This window comes from Adiantum capillus-veneris, chromosome 2, assembly GCF_014529385.1.
Source record: "Adiantum capillus-veneris isolate H3 chromosome 2, ASM1452938v2, whole genome shotgun sequence".
Classification (NCBI taxonomy): domain Eukaryota; kingdom Viridiplantae; phylum Streptophyta; class Polypodiopsida; order Polypodiales; family Pteridaceae; genus Adiantum; species Adiantum capillus-veneris.
Window position 1 is genome coordinate 84,899,426 of NC_140932.1, and position 18,591 is coordinate 84,918,016.

An 18,591-nucleotide genomic window follows, 5' to 3' on the forward strand; every position below is an offset into this window, starting at 1 on the left:
TAGAGAGAAAAGCTCCACAACCCTTAGCTCTTCACCTCCACAATCCTTCCATCCCTACATTAGGAAATTTTGGAGGTCACATCATAGGTAGAGCTTGAAGAGGACATTCTAACTATCAAACCTCCGCCAACTTTGGAGTTTGTTTGCAAGAATTTATCCAAGCACCCGTTTTGGTAGAGAGAGGTAAAGTCAAACTCCTTAAAGGGCCCCTTTGTGAGTCCAAATTTTGCCTAATGCTCATTTAATAAACTTGCAATTGTTAAAAATGGTCACCTTTTCCTTCAATACAAGTATCTTTTTCATGACGTAGACATTGGAGAGGGGGAATGGGGGAACACACCCAACACACAAACAAAGGTCTTTTTCATGACGTAGACGTTGGAGGGCTTTTTTCTCACCCTTGTCTGGATCTTGGAATTGCCCTTGACCTCTGTCTCTTCTTTGATCTCATCTCCAGCCCATACTCTCCTCATGTGCTCATGCTCAAACTTCCCTTTTGAAACTACCCTTTGTTCACCTTTGACCTTTTTCAAATGTGTCTCTTGACGCACTTGGGTGGCCTTTGAATTCCTGCATTGTGGATGCGAGATTGGCTGCATACGGCCTTGCTATGTCATCACATGGTGCCACCACTCAGAACGACCCACCTTTGGCCGTCGATTACTATTGCCACCATGCGATGCCTTGCTTGGTCAAAACAACGCCAAGCACTGCCCAGAGGTGCACGTGCAGTGCTGCATGTGCCAAATTACTCCCATGCCATTGCTAAGCTCCCTAAGATCTCTCTCTCCACATACACCTTGCAATGGGATCACGCCCCTGGAGTTATACACTGTGACCCCATACCATTATCTCACATATGGGTTTTCTGCAATGATCACGTGGTGCCCTTCAATTCACTGCACCTACACACTCCATTATTTTCATACAAAACTCCCCAAAAACTCATTATTTTCCCTCCACTTCACAAGCACCCCATTTTTTGCTTAGTTATTAGGTCCCTTTTCCCTCACTTCAAACCTTGAGTGTCTTGCCACTCCTTGGCATCCCCGTGGAACTGAAACACTCACCCGAAATTTGGCCGAAAATTATATGTACCCTTCCTCTTAGCATTAGCTCCCAGCTTCAACCTGCTGTATCTGACTGATTGGGAGCCTGATTGACACGCACTCAATCCCCATGGACTCCACTTGATGCATATTGACCTCTAGAATTTGGTCGAGCCCAAAAAAACACTAGATGACATGTTCTCATTAGGGCCAATTTGGATGAAATAAGGGCTGTTTAGGGTTTCTCTATTCTTAATCTAAGGGTCAAGGAGGAGCCACATTTCCAAAAGTATGGCACTTTTTTACACGTGTCAAGATCTCCTTCACTTGCTTTTGGAATATTTTGCACTATTTTAGCCATAACGTTTTCATATGAACTCCAAATCTAGCACTCAAATGGTCCATGGGTGGCACTTGATGAGCTCTATCCAATGAGTACCCATGTTGAATAGTTTTGGTAAGATCTTCATGGTCTTTTTTAGGTTGCCCCTTTTCAGATCCTTACACAACCCTTTTTTCATCCAAATTGGCCCTAATGCCACAGCGGTCAACCCAGCCCATAGTTGGTGCCTGAAAAAACTTCGGATGGCCATACCTTGCAATATAGAACTCAGATTCCTGATTCAAAAAGATGAGTATGCTCCATAGTTCAAGCACTATGTGTCTATGCGCTGACATTGTGATGTCCCCAACTGTTCTATCCATCTCAATTGTGCTAGACCTTCTAGATTCAAACTGGAATATCTTGTACATCAAGGCTCTGTTTGAAAAACCGTCTAGATCCGCTTCTAGAGAACATCAAGCACTACATCCTAGGGCATCAACACGGCACTTAGGGAACCTTTACTTCCCATCCCAATTGGACCACTTTGGAGCCATTTTTGCCTAGAAACTGGATCACGCATACATTTTCCATAGCACCTGCTTGTCTAGGTCTTCAACATTTTCCTTAGCCCTTTGTCATGCACCTACGCCCACCTCTGGCACTACTTAACACTACTTTTTTCCTCAACCAACTTTATCTCTACCATCATTTCCCAGCCCCCTCGGTGAACATTTATGTTCGACCAAAAGCATATTTACAAATCTTTAAAAACTGGCACACGAAACTGACAACTCAATGCGCTTCCAAAACCACAACCCTATGTACAATCTATGTACAAAGCTTCATCTCTTATTGCACCCTACATATTTTATGTGGGTTGCACACCCCCATTGGGTACAATTTGATGCACTTCAGGCACTAGACTTCTTTCATATACCTTGACCCGCACACCGTTCACCATGTGCCTAAGAAGCTTACCATTTTCCCTTACTAGCTGATAGGTCCTATTTGAAAAGACCTGTTGAACTTTGTACGGACCCATCCACTTACTCTCAGACTTAAAATTCTCATAATTCATCACCGAGGTCCCTTTTTGCATCTCTTTATCCGGAAAACTTGGCTTGGTGTTCCCTACTTGTCCCTCCTGCTGCTTCACATCGTGAATCCTTGATGCCTTTCCATCTAGCTACAAAACATGCATACCCACTTCTTTGGCCTCATCCCTAGACCATGGAATGATCCTCCCTTGAAACCCTCCTTAGTATGGTTCTTCATCAATCACATTCAAACCACATGCTAGAAAGGACTCTATAGCACAACCAACACCACGAAAACCTTGCATTCTATGTGAAGATATTTGCAAAGCAACCTTCAATAATATACTCCCCAATAGTACAACACCAAGCTCAAATATCTGACCATTTTCATCCATCTATGGCATGGCTAATCATAGTTGTTCTCTCTGTAAACTGATATTGAAGATCCTCTCACTGGTTCGAGGACTGGCTCCACACCTAGCTCTTTAGCTTCAAGAACCTTTTATATCAAACCTTCAACCTATTCACCATAGACTTGACCAAGATGATCATCTTCCAGCTTTGGAACTGCCACTTCTCTCACAATCTACCTCCATTTTCCATTCCAACACCTGCTCTACCATCACACCATCAAAGAGGCAAGACAAAAATTCATCTCATACTTCGTCTTCGACAAGGTCAGCAGTGCTCTCCTCATTTGCACAAAAATCCTTTATGTTGACTACAAATAGATCTGTGTTAATGCTTAGCAAATCCTCCTCGCTTTCCTCTTCCTCTATGCTAGTGTAGCCTTCATCATAGGTTGTCTCTGTCTCGTACTCATAGCTTGGCATGTCACCTTCATATTTAGCTACCATAGGATGATAACTGCTTTCCTTGGTCTTCAAATCTAGCACAATCTGTCTCCCTTTCTCTTTGTCAAGAAAAGTGAACACTTTGCTCTCCTAGTCTTGTTCAGAGTCTATTGCCAAAAGCCATGCCGTACACAAGATGATTTGATAAGCATTATCACCTACCCTCATCACAAAAAAATCTATTAGGCACACTATGCCCATCACCTTTACCTTCACATCTTGGGCCACACTGAGGCACCTAGCCTTAGTATGGGTGTCCATCCTCATGCGTGCATTTAACTTGGATATCACCGTGACTCACCTCTCCTTCACGACTGCTTTTTTCATGACACATACATGTTCTCCACCATCTATGTATGCTTGTACCTACATCCTTTTCTCAATGACCGCTTCCACTAATGGAAGAACATCAGTGGAGCTACCTACCCTCAAGGACATGTTTTACACCGCTTGCACATTCCCCTTAGCTCTTGGCAACGTAGTTCTAACACTTGTAGACCACTGCCTCCTCAATTTCGGATTTAAAGCCAACACTTAACCAAAAGTAATGTTTTCTTTTTTTATTTTGAACATCACTTACCAAGTTATACTCAAGATAGCCACATCCCAATTGGAAATCTACTTGCTTGATCTTGCAGTGTATCCTTCTTTTTCTAGTCTCAGGCTGCTCTCTACACTCGTACACCTTCTCTTTGCCCTTGCCAGCTCTAGTTTCACGCTGTATCTCTGTTTCTCTCTCTGCTCTTTCCCTCTTGTTGGCCAAAACTCTGACATCCTTCTTTTCAACCCCAATAATATTCACCCTCGGGACTTCACCTCGATTTGGTGGAGCTGGCTGCACAGGATTGTCCACTCCGTGCTCTCTTGGACCATTGAACTTCCCTTGACCTCGGCCTCTACCGAATATTGGGTACATGTATCCTCTCTCTCTTGGTGGTTGAGAACAATCAGGTACATAATGTCCCTCTTCTCCACAATTGTAGCATCTACTTGGAAGCAGCCTTGCCCTATCCCTTGCTCCTCTTGGTTGACCTCTATCCACCATGCTTAGCCACAATTCTTGCATCTGCTTGGACAAATCTTGCACCGTGCGTACCCAATTTTGTGGCGCAATTGCTACACCTCAATTTCCGTGATTTTCGTCATTCATAGCCTTTTTTGGACTCTACAGCTGAAGGGGGGCCATCGTCTCGTAGCCCAACACACCCTACTCTATCTTCTTCTTTATCTTTCTCCTCTTTGATTGTGCAATTGCTACAGCACCATTGTAATTTTCTAAGCTTTCAAAATAAACCTTCTCTCTCTCCTTAGGCTATAGACATGACATGAATTTATCCAGCTTGAAGTAATCCTTATTTGTGAATTGCATGGCCATCGCTAATTCTGCCCAACACTTTTCAAAATGATCCAAAAACAAATTGAGGTCCTTACTTACATCTTGCTTAAGCGCCTTTAGCTTCGTATCCATCTTGACTAGGGATGCATCCTTGCAAAAATTATGAAGAAACCTTGCCCATAGAGACGGCCACGCTTGCCTCGGCTTACCTTCTAGAGCTTCATACCAAACTTTGGCTTTTCCATGCATCACCAAAGAAAGAATATGTATGGGGGGGGGTGTTGCATTTTTCTTTCAAATGGAGGGGGCCCTTGTGGACACCGGACTAGCCGCCTATGGCCTTGCCAATTCATCACACTACGTTGCCACTCAAAATATCCCATAGTCGGCCGTCAATCGCTACCGCCACCACACACCAACTCCCTCAGCCAAAATAGTGCCAAGAACCTTCGTAGGTGCCACCTCACTCCCACGCAATCGTTGAGCTCCCTAAGAGCTCTCTCTCCACATACACCTTGCAATGGGCTCACGCCCCCAGAGTTATACACTGCACCCCTATGCCATGATCTCACATATGTCTTTCTGCAATGGCCACGTGGCACCCTTCAGTCAACCTACACGTCCACACTCCATAATTTTCATGCTAGACTCCCCAAAAACTCATTTATTTTCCCCTCCACTTCACAAGCACCCTATTTTTTTCTTAGTTATCTTCTCCCTGAGCCACAACTTCCGACCAAAATCCCTTCTCCCCAACTTCAAACCTTGAGTGCCTTGCCGCTCCTGGGTGTCCCCGTGGCATTGAACCACTCACCCAAACTTTGGCGAAAAATCATACGCACCCTCTTTCTTAGCATTAGTTCCCAGCTTCAATGTACTTTATCTTACTGATCAGGAGTGTGTTTGTCACGCAGACAATTCCCAATGACACCACTTGATTCATATTGTCCTCTAGAATCTGGTCAAGCTCAAAACAACACCAGATTGCACGTCCTCCACCGCGGTCAACCGAGCCCATAACTAACCCCCGAAAAACTTTTGATCGCCATATCTTGTAATCTAGAACTCACATTTGCGATCCAAAAAGACGTGCATGCTCCATAATTCAACCACTATGTGTCTATCCCTAACATTCGCCTGGGCCACTTGTCCCCACCTGCTCTATCTGTCTCAATCTGATAGACCTTCTAACTTCAAACTAGAATATCTTGTACATCGAGGTTCCATTTGACGAGCCATCTGGATTGGCTTCTAGAGTACATCAAGCACTACATCTGAGGGCATCAACCCAGCACTTAGTGCACCTTTACCTACCATCCAAAATGGACCACTTTGGAGACTTTCTAGCCAAAAAACCCGCATCAAGCATACATTTCCCATAGCACCTGCTTGCCCAGGTCTTCCACATTTGCCTGAGCCCTTTTTCATGCACTCCTATGGAACTACTTAGCACTACTTTTTTCCTTAACCATCTTTATCTGTACCAACGTCACTGATTTAATATTTCTTTAAACCAAATCACAAACTATTATCTATAGTGTATTTGTTTTGGACACCGACCTTGAAATATTACTCAAGTTTTTGGAAAGAAATTCAATCTAAATTTATGAATTTGGCGAGCAAGATATTTTAAAATTAAATTTATCATATCTTCAACAAAATTTAATTTAGACCTTAATTGGTCCTTTTTTTCAATATCACATGTAAGGATAAAAGAAACATCTCTTACAACTTTTTATATAATAGAAAGAAGGGATCTAAGTAGTGCCACCTAGACTTTTCAAATAAGTATCAATGTCACAACACACCTTATATGTACTAGGGTTTTGCTAGGAGACAACATCTTGTTGAGTAGGGTAAGGTCTTTGAAATCTAGATGAGAACTAAATGAGGAAGTGTGAAGATCTCAGACCTCCTACATAAAATCTAGTTAATCATGCATAGGACAATCATAGAAAAGTTAGCAGAGTGAAAAGAAAAGTAATTATGATGATAAGAGCCCATTAAAATTCCATATAGAAAAATCTTACAACCACATGTATGCTTTAATATTTTGGGTCCCATGTCATAATGTGATGTGTTTCATCAAACCTACTTGGCCCTCAATCTCCCTTACTATCAAGTTCTTCAGTGGGCATATCTTTGATGACTAGCTACCCCAAAATACAAAACCTTATAGCAAAGTATGGTGAAAAACATCTTAAGGTCTACACCAATGAGAGCCAAAACAAGCTCAAAAATTTCAAGATTCGCCAAATTGGTGTTTTTTAGCCAAAAAAATACACTGATTATCTAGTGGTAGAATTTGAAGCTCTTAACTTATCCAATGCATTTGGAGCGCCAAAAAACATAAAAAACAGATATCTACATGCCTTGTTCTAACACCTGCAGAGAGAGAAAAGCCCAAGAAACATTTATGGAGAATGACATGTAGAGGCCATTCTATAAAATTTTGGAATGGACTCTACACGTCGTTATCCAAAGAAATGGAGAATATCATCATTCTCTAAAAATTGATATATATGTATGTACGTATGTATGTATTTATGTATATGTGTGTGTGTATGTGTGTGTGTGTGTATATATATATGCGTGTGTGTGTGTGTGTGTGTGTGTGTGTACACACATACACATATATATGCATATATAACACTTATTGGAGAATGCAAAACTGAGGCCTCTCCACGTTGTTCTCAATGGTTGTTTGGGCTTTTCTCCCTCTTTGGATGTGAGAACAGCGCATGTAGATATTGGTTTTTAGGTACTTCAGATGCATTGGAGGTGTTCAAACCTTCAAATTTTACCACTAGATGATAGTTTTATGATGTTTTTCATTTCAATGATGACAAAAGCAGTATTAAATGAGAGGCAACTATGTCATGAAAAAGACAATTGCATTGAATAAAAAGGTGACCCTTTAAAAAGTCAGTGGAAAGTTTGGTTCACTTTTTAGAGTGTCTAATTGTTCTTTTGTACATGTGTATTTTAAGAAACCTTCTAAAGAGAGAAGTAGAATTTTTACAAGGCCCTCCAAATGACCTCCAAAATCTCCTAATGAGAGAGAGAGAGAAGGTACATGCGTCCACTTCTTTCCCCTACTACCTCTCTACCTTGAGCTCTCATACCAATCTAAGAGAGTGGGAGCAAATGCATACTCTTCTCCACCCATCGATGCCATGTATATAGACCCTTGGCTTGCTAAGTATAGCCCCCTACACCACATGTGAATCCCGGCCCTTGGCCTAGCCAGTCTTATCGTAGGCCTAACAACATTATCTTCTATGGGTAACAAAATCTTGTTTGTGCATGGAGAATTTCTTATGCACAAGTGCAATAAGCTTGATATTTTCAACACCCAGGGCATGGAGATGCCCATTATCATTCTAGGGGTGGTACTCAAAGTACCCATCAATATAGTTGGGGTGTGGTACAACGTATTTATTTGGAAGAGATGTTCAACTTGTCCTTCCACGTGACATTTGCTCATAACCTCACCATTGAGCATGCATGACCATCCAAGATTGGAAAAGAAGTAACAAGATTGTGTGATGTGTCATTAAGAATCAAGCAAAAAGTGTATAGTTTCACAAGGCCCCACCAACCATGCAACATGGCACCAACAAAGAGTGTGGACGGGGTCAAGATAAACTCAAAGTCATTAACTTCTCCATGTATATAGATTTTCTTTGTTTGAAGTTTGAGTGTGACAGGCAACCCTTGGAAAAATGAAACTTATGTTTTGAAAGGGTCCTTTGAAAATTAGGCCCTATAAATATAGGCTCTACTCAATATTTGCTTGTTTATTCTCTCATTCCAAAAGTGAGCTTACACCCTACCCCATGGACCACACAAAGAAAACCACCAAGAATCATCCTCCCATGAAACACACTCTCCATGCTTGCAAGAAGCCAACATGGATAGAAACTGCACACAAAAATCCATAAACACTGAGGCATTTAGCATGCTCCTCATCTACATCTAGGCATGCACGTCAAGGAGATGGCACATCATGATAGCTATAATAGAAATAAGAGTAGTTGAGGATAAAAAACAAGGCTAAAGCCAAGCAATGGATAAAGATGAAGAGGGACCAAAAAGTGGCATACATTCTAATGAGCCACGATAGCAGCAAGTATGAGCAATTGTGTCAAAGCAACCACGAGTGTGCAAAGTGACAACACGTTAGAGATAGAACTACCATGGCAACGCGTAGAAATTCCCTGCACACAATGAGTGCAAGTGGTGGGCTGGGGGGGGGGGGGGGGGGGGGGTGACTTAATAATTGTTCAATTATCATGTGAGTGTAACAAAAGTGGTTTTTTATTTTTATTTTATCTCACATTTCACATACAGAAGGTAGAGATCCTTGGTTTTTGGTTTACAAAAGTGTTTGCTCTTGGGCCAGCTCTAGAATTTTTACTCAAAACTTGGACTCACACAATGACATGCAATAACTGTCCAACCCTTTCAACACTCTAATGATCGGCAGTCTTTTTGTCCACTAAGATTAAACTAGGAAGAGAATTGGTCTATCACTTTCCATCTCTTGATATTGTTGTGCCAAAAATGGGCGAGATGTCTGAGTCCTTTGTTGTTCCACTTTCTAGTGGTATCTCTCCAAAAAGAGTTCAAAGGTATGTGCCTTGCCTCAGAGAGTCAAGGGGACCAATGATCAATAGAGTTTTAGAAATACCTGGTAAGCTCTCCCTACTACAGTGCCTTCGATGCTCTAGTAAACTTTTTGTAATAACTCAAATGATGTCTCTTCAAGTCTAAGTCTAGACCATCGAGGAGCAAGTAGCTTGTTGTGAGACTCAAGACCTTTCTATTGGCAACCTTGAGAGAAAAGTTTAGCCTTTCCAATCATATCCTTTTTCCTAATATCCCATGCTTGGTTTTGCTCAGGGATTGCAGCAAGGAATTTGGTACATTGGGCCTCTGTATGGATAACATGGTTAAGGATCACCATGCCTCCTTGAGTCAATGGTGTTGAGACAATTTTCCAATGATCCCATTGCCACGATGTCACATCTTTCGTGTTATTTTTTTGTTAGAATCTTTTTACTCAGGCATTAGAAGGGGCCTCATTGTAGGTTTCATGAAATTTTTATATAATATTAAGTTAAATAGACTTTTTGATTGAATCAGTAAGATTATAGTTATTTCTCCTTTTTTACAAATAAAAAATTAATCCCAATATATGTTGTATCGCTAGCTATACAGACTATTAAAAGTCATCATCTAATATAAAATCCATATGAGCTACAAAATTTGCATTAGATTGTATCTTATACAGTACTAGAAAATTCATAAAAATGCAGCTTTTATCAATAAATCATCATCATATGATTGGGATGAATATTGAGAAGGGTCCTGCCATGCAGAGGAATAATTTCTTGCCCAGGGGAGAGAGAGAGAGAGGGAGTGGGCTAGTACTTAAAAAGGAGTCACCATATTCAAGAGGTGAAAGACTTGCAAGCTGACTACAACAAGGGACAGTACCATCAAAGGTTCAAACTAGGAGGAGACTAAGTTGCTAACAAAGATCAAGATTAGCTACCCAATAAAGTGTTGCCATCCAAAGAAAAGAAGGCAGCTTGGCGGCCGAAGAGAGCTCATCGGTGAGGCAGGTCAAGTAGAGGCTTAGCTGAAGGAGACGCCATAACAGATATCAGCAACAATGTTGTTCTCTAATGCTCGAATAGAGGAAGTGGAAGAACAGGAGGTTCAATCGATAGTACCCACCATGAGTAAAGAACAACTACAAGCCCTAGTGTATAAGTTGAGAGCTTGAAAATTCCCTTTAAGTTTACTATAAAGAGCTCGTTCAGAGGTTTCTTTTTCAAGTTTAAAACTGTCAATGTCACTTGGATTGAACCAAGGTGCAAACTCATGGTTCAACCACTTGAGTTTACTTTTGTTGAGAGAGAGAGAGAGAGAGAGAGAGAGAGAGAGAGAGAGAGAGAGAGAGAGAGAGAGAGAGAGAGAGAGAGAGAGAGTTGGCTGCAAGGGTGGGCTTCCACCCTTGGCCATAAAATTCAACTTCGACCTTGCCTTGATGGAGAAGGGAAAAGGGAGAGGTGGAAGCAGAAGTTGTTGACAAAGAAATATGGAATGGAGATGTTGGCATATCTACACATAATAGTACACAGGGAAATAAGGAAGGGGACAAACTCTTACACACTCTTACACAAGAATATTCCACAGTCAAGGTCCATATCCCAAGAGATAGCTTAAGAGAGGGGAAAGGGAAAAGTTTGAGCATCTACACAAAAAAGGCCTAAAATCATACCCCCAAACTCCACGACACCCTTCTTGTGGATTTTGCTATCGAATTAACTGTTGAGTTTGGGGTGCCAAAATTAAATGCCCTTCTTTTACAACTAGTCCATTTTAGTACTTGAGTGGAGCACATCACTTATTGCATGTCCCACAAGAGTGAGTTCTCACTAGAGCTATTTACAAGCAGCCATAGTGGCTTATTGAATAAAAAGTATAAAATATTGCGCAAGGGTAAAATGACCGAGAGGGTTATTATTTGTCAGCGCCTCCTTTTCAACTCCCAAAATTCCAATCTACAAATCATCATAAACTCACTATTAGTAAAATCAAATAGAGAGCACATAACTAACAATTAAGCCAGCCATCTCAATTGCAGTTAACCACATAAAATAGGAGGGTGCCGAGTCTTGTCACATCCCTCCCACCAGGGATAGAAATTGTCCTCAGTTGCTCAATAGAGAATCAACTCTATCTTGAGTGATGGAAAGTGTAGAGAAGGTCTAGGAAGTTGGGGGAAAACTTTTCAGGCATCCATTTGGCATCCTCTCTAGGGTGGCCTATGAAAGTCAATAGATAGAAAATTTAAACCATGACAATGCATGTAGTGGTGGTCTCATGTTTGTGGAGATATGAACGAGGGATAAAAAGTATAAAATACTGCGCAAGGGTAAAATGACCGAGAGAGTTATTATTTGTCAGCGCCTCCTTTTCAACTCCCAAAATTCCAATCTACAAATCATCATCAACTCACTAATAGTATTAGTAAAATCAAATAGACAACACATAATTAAGAATTAAGCCAGCCATCTCAATTGCAGTTAACCACATAAAATAGGAAGGTGTCGAGTCTTGTAACATCCCTCCCACCAGGGATAAAAATTGTCCTCAGCTGCTCAATAGAGAATCAACTTTGTCTTGAGTGATGGAAAGTGTGGAGAAGGTCTGGGAAGTTGGGGAAAAACTTTTCAGGCATCCATTTGTCATCCTCTCTAGGGTGTCCTATGAAAGTCAATAGATAAAAAATTTAAACCATGCCAATGCATGTGGTGGTGGTCTCATGTTTGTGGAGATATAAAGCAGGGATAAGGTAAAAATTAACTTAGAGACCCTTTTGAGAGCTTTTAATGCTTACGAGACGAACTGAAGTCCACAGTAATCCGAGAAATTTGGAGGGCATCAAGATTTTTGAGATTCAAAGTCAATCATCAACCTTGTACTTGAGGGGGGATCTCTACTGCAAGGGAGCAGCCAGGAGGAGAATTCATTTTGCTGAAAATCTCTCAAAGCAGATAGAAACTTTCAAAAGGGCTTACAAAGAAGCCTACTAGATTTGACAACCAGGTAAATTAATTTAAACTTATTAATATTTCTTGCTATTCTTGATTTTTTTTCAAAAATTAGTGTCTTTTGAGCACATTATGGAGCCCAATTTGCACTCGGTCTTCTCACTGCTGGTAGGATGATGGTCCTATTCATGATGTTGTACACAAGTTTTCATCATGGAAATAAGATGACTTTTGTAATACTAACCCTCCAAAAATCATTGGATTTTTTTCTAGTTGTAAGTTGCAGAGACATTATCGAGCAGACAGTGCAAGAATCCTCTTACTCATGTCTATGTCTGAAGCCATTTGGACAAGATGACAGCCTATACAACTATTAGCATGTCTACTAAAATATCCATGATCATCTCTTTTGCAACCCCTCATGTCAACTATCACGCTCAATGTGAACGCAGGTTCAACATGCGAGAAAAATTGATGGAAAATGACAGGTAAAAGCCCAACTTTAGTGCTAATGAAGCAGCAACAGAGGAGACAACAGGAGCACTCCTTACCTACTACCTAGAAATCGTCAGGTAGTGTGAGGTAGCGTCACAGATATGGCGAAAGACACAAGAGGTAGCATCAAACCTCTATGGAATGGGGGGAAGTGGCTGAAGGAGGACCAAAGATTTGCAAAACGAGCTTGAACATGACGCTAGCAAAAGTAAGCATTTAGACTCACTCTTGCTTGGGCTTCTGAGGGAGAATCAAAGATCTACAAAACGATCTTGAACATGAGCCTAAGTTGTAAAAAGAGGAACAACATAGAAGCATTGGTGATGATAGACTGAGCACAAAAAATTGACACTATGAAAAGCATTGTAGCAAAGATATTGGAGCAATAGTCTAGGGCCCTTGGCGCCTAGCATGTTGGACTTAGCAATTATTTGTTTGATATGCGTGCCAACTTTAATGGTGCCCTTATAATTAAAAGCACAAAAGTGTGTACCTTGGCACATGACCCCATTATGAGAACTTAATGGATGCATCAAAGAGAAACTTTAATGGTTCCCTTAGAATACAAATTTTATATTGATTGAGGCATTCTATTGTACAATGATTGCATTCAAGATTATGAAATGAGAATGCTTCACTAGAATAAACCCTAAATCATCTATGACATAGAACATAAATTTATCTTTGCTTATTTTTAAGATAAATCTATCTTTTGCATCTTTTGTATTTGTCTTAACGCGTGTTTTGTGTTTGAGAGAGAGGACATATATTAGTGGACGTTTCAGTTACACAAGCACGACTCTAGCTCGACAACAATACAAGGTCTATTATCTACATCTAATTCCCCATGCCTATGCATTTTCTTGGTGCAACACATACAATGCTACAGGAGTGTAGGGCACGACTACGACTATTTCTTATAGTTTTTGGAGAGACTTCAATGCCAACTCTCAACCATACTTTTGTATGGCACTTTTGCATGACGTGCAATGCATATTTAGCATTTTCACTCTATGACGCTTCATTGCAAGATGAAATGTTTAACTATTCACATTGCTTCTATGTTGCTTGACTCAAACATTGTCCTTCAGCTTGCACAATTGGATGGCACCCATACAAATTATGAGGTCAGTCCAACTTATTTACTGCAATACTGGATGCACTCTGCACATGTTTGTTTTAATCCTAGGTGGTTGATGTCAATCTACGTATATCCTTTTTTGGCAATGCATCTTATATATTGTAGACCAACGTTCTTCTCTGAATAATCGTTCTGTAGGACGAAGACAAATCTTTATCCCAGCATTTTCCTCCTTAGATATGCTTTGCACCAGCTTATGTGCTCGACATCCAAGACTCTCCAACTTTGGAAACATGCAACTCTCTCTCTCTCTCTCTCTCTCTCTCTCTCTCTCTCTCTCTCTCTCTCTCTCTCTCTCTCTCTCTCTCTCTCTCTCTCTCTCTCACACACACACACACACACACACACACACACACACACACAAACACACACACACACGGTTCTACAAGAAATGAGAGAATAGTCACTATGTTTGATTCAGAGTAAGACGGATGCCTAATATGGGTCCCCAATCTAGAGACTAAATGGTCAATGATATTACCAGTCAGAATGGAAATCTACAAACAAACTACCAATGTAGGTTAAGGAGTAGGGTTTAAGCATAATGATAAAGATGCGACCCTTTTCTCGATTTAATTATCCCCTTCATTAGCCCTCTATCATAGTGGCCCCTATGGGACACAACTTTCTTTCTTCTAATGGGTATGAAAATGCCAATCTAGTCCATTGATGTTTCCAATCAATTGGTTCTACCCATCCGCTCCTGTTCCATAATAAAATTTGAGGCACCGTCAATCACAACCAGCCAAGAAACCAACTACAAAATTTATCAAAACATGTACGGCAAAGAGCAGTGCCTTGGTCTTACTCCTCAAGCAGTTGTAGAGAAAGCCATGAAATTGGACCATTTTAAAGAAATCTAAGAAGGTAATCAATTATCATATATTTTTAATAAATACACATGCAATTCATTTTTAAAAAATTTCCAATACATTACTATAGTGTTAGATGCTTGCTGTCAATCTGTGTATGACTTGTTATGTTCTAGAACAGTGCGTCTTCAAGAGAACCTCATAAAAGAAGATGAGGATAAGAAATAGTAACAACAAAGTAGGACCTTATAGCAAGCTTCATCCTGAAGCAAGGTGCACATAGCTATGTTTTTGTGCATGCATGGCCTTATTTGAGAGAGAGAGAGAGAGAGAGAGAGAGAGAGAGAGAGAGAGAGAGAGAGAGAGAGAGAGAGAGAGAGAGAGAGAGAGAGAGAGACTAAGTCCTCAAGAAGCGTTTCATCATTGCCATGAGAGCTCCTTTTCAATGCAGGTGTGCTCAACAAGAACAAAATGTTATGATAATATTAAATGCAGTACGAGTTTTTCTTACATGAGGCTCCTTGTCGTCATCAATCTGGGTCTAGGGTAATGGCTTAGATCATGCCAAGTGGCCAACTCTAGGCTCAAGAAACCAAGGAAGCATGTTAGGCTTACCAAGTAAACAAGTAAACAATTAAACAATGAAGTTGATGTGCTTGATGTCCTCTCAAAGAACTTTTCTTACGTTTTGCTTCTTTTGCATCAAGGCAATTGAATGTCAGGCTGCTTTTTGGCTCCGTATGTGCTTGTTGTCTCCTCGAAGGCATCACTTTGCTTTCAGCGCCATCGAGTTCTCATGGGAACAATACTGCTTGAGTTGTCAATTGCGAACATCTGCGCAACCCATCTCTCACGTGAACTGGATCTTAGTTGTCGTTATGTTGAGTTGTCTGTTTATTCCAGCTTGTAGGCTACTACACTCTAGAATCCAAAAGGCGTTCACGAAGACAAAGAAATAAGATGTAAAGTTGGCTAGGATATGAAGCCAAGGTGTTCGTTGTTTAACATGCTCTAGATAGCACATGATGGCTTGCTAATTTGGAGACGGCACAGAGGTGACCTTTTATTTCAGGAGCTACATATGGGCATTAATTCGCTTTATAGAAGAACTCCGCTGGCCACAACTCAAGATCATAACCCATTATTCTTGCTGCCGCACGTCCCATACTTCCTCACTGAAAACATCCACATCATTTTTGTTGGACTTTTGGTTTGATTATTTTGAACCTTGGATATGGAGTTGCTATTACCTAACCAAAGCTCAACATATACTTGAGATGTGCTTTCCTAGGCATTGTTCAAAGTTCAAGATGTTTATGAGCAATAAGCATTGCCAAAATCCAAATATCACGATTGGATATAAAAGAGTTTATCATAATAATTTGACTTTGGTTTGGGGATGTTTGAGGATCTACATGCTAGCAATACATTGATTTTTTATGATACTCCATATAGAGTGATGTGGAATATGCCAACAACTTATCTCATATTTCCAAAATTCTGGAGACAAACACCTGAACAAATTCAATCCTTCTTAGAAGGTACAATAGTTCCATGGCTGGTGGGATTGTTGGGTGCAAGAAACAAGAGGAGTTATACTTCCAATAAAATTGTAAACAAGGTAGAGGATCCTGAGAAAACTTAGTCATGAATGTCTACTTGTCAAGAAGACAATGTTGAGAGTCACATGTTGAAGTTGTTTGGCAAGAATGTAGTGACAGAGATATCAGTTGTACACAAAACCACATATCAATTTGAACTAGTTCATTGTAAATTTTTATTCAAGGTGAACATAGATTGTACATTTATCTTTCATCCAACCATTTATCACATTATGTTTTTCTACTTGAAGTGTACCCTATTATAAGGGGACTTCTGTTCAATCTAATGTGTTTCACATGGAGTGCACCTTAACATTTGGGGGACTCTTTATTGATGGAGTGCATCCTTCTTATGGGTGCTCTTTTTATTGCTCCTTTGAATAGACAATTATCAATATTGTGCTCATATCTTGTGTAAATGGATCCACTATAAATATCTAGGCCTTGTTGTAACTTAGATGTTTCCACAAAGTTCACCCTAGTGAAAGGGGGTTTCTTTATTAATGGAGTGAATTCTAATTTAAGGATACAATTTTTTCTTTGTATTTTTAGTTTAGAATGTGATCACTATTTTTTTTTACAATGTATAAATGTATTTAGTCAAGAGAACGCTTTTTGCTTCAAGACACAAGTACAACATGAGCAACGTCTTTTTTTCTTCAAAACATGACTATGACTTCTTATGCTGGATCAATGGGTGGTATATACTATTTTGTACCTAATATAAGTTGTATCAATAGAAGACCTCCTTTTTTATACTCATTCAATAAAAAAATTATTCATTGAACAATGTTATTGTCATATTAGCATGGAGACTCATACAAGAACATGCCATGTTGTTGTGATATTGGCATGGGAATTCATATGCATGTATTCATGCAAAAATAAGAAACTTCTTATTTAAATCAATCAATTTTGAAAAATATGCAGCATAACCCATTCATTTCGAACATATTCTCAAAATCGCAACTCTTTATCATAAGATCCATTATTGACATTCTTCTTCCTTAATACTTGTGTTTTCCAAATATGTTTAATGATAAGAACAATGTAATAAACACAAGAGCTTCACATTTATTATAGTTGCAAATAGATTGAAATTTTCTTTATAGAAACTACTTTTTTCTTGTAAATACACATAGAATAGCATTGACACAAGTAGCATGAAATTGATTAAATAGTTTAGAATGGCCAAATGGTGGATTTGAAAACCCCTTTGTTATAAAATGCATAAAACTAGGATGACTTAACATAAGTGTAGCTAATACCTAAATGTCTTATCCTCATGAACATGTTCGAAAGAATACATCTATGTGCATAAAGTGGCGTATCACATGGTATTCTAGAATGTAATATATGTGATCTTGACACTTCTTGATGTAGCTCAAGGAATATCCGAAAAAGCAAAGTGAAAGCTATATCTTAAATAAAATTCAATTTTTTTGTTTGTTAATGGTCAAATTGGCTATATTCATAAAAATTGAAAGTGATCATTAGTCTTGGGAATGGGGTTTTTCTCACTGGAAACCTTATTTATTTCAATAGAGAACAATTTAGAGATATATATAGGTACTCATTTAAACATATCACTTTGAGTGTAGCTTGGACAAGAAGTTGACTTTGTATTCCTCCATAGGTTAAGGGAACCTATCTTTGACAAGTGGTGGGATTTATATTCCTCCAAGGGAGCCTAGCTTAGATAAGTGCACCATGAAACCAACACTCTTATGATGCAACCAATCATATGATACCTGTTTTATGTATGGTTCATGCCTCAAATAAAGAAATCCTAGATTAGTAGTGGACTTTTCTTGGATGAGTTTGAATGTCATAGGAAAGTAGGTTGTTTTCCTCAATTTGGGTCCTTGCTTGGACAAGTGGTGGACTTTGAATAAGTTTAGGTACTCATTTTGAACTTAGCTTGGATAAGTGGTGGGACTTGAAACTTTACCTTCAAATAAATCATAGGTAGAACATAAGGCATACACAACGATAATAATTGGAATGCACTAGTATCTTAATGGTTCAATTGAATAAAACCGTGAAATTTCATGTCCAATTTTGTTCTCAATGTGTAATCGACGTGCATAAATTGGAATGAGACCTTGGAAATTAACGTCTTTGACAAAGATCTCATTACTTTATACATGATATGTTGAAAGTTGTCCAACCTAGGAATTGGGATTTTCCCACTTTACCTTATATAGTCTTAGGTGTGAATATGCATACATTTTTGATGTTTTTCTAAACTTCTGATTTATGCTTGGATTTGATATGACAACAGGATGATTGAAATGTATGCAAAATGTGGGGTTTGGTGCCCTAAAATGGAGATGCTGCATGCAAGCCCAATTATAAGTGATGCTGCCAAAA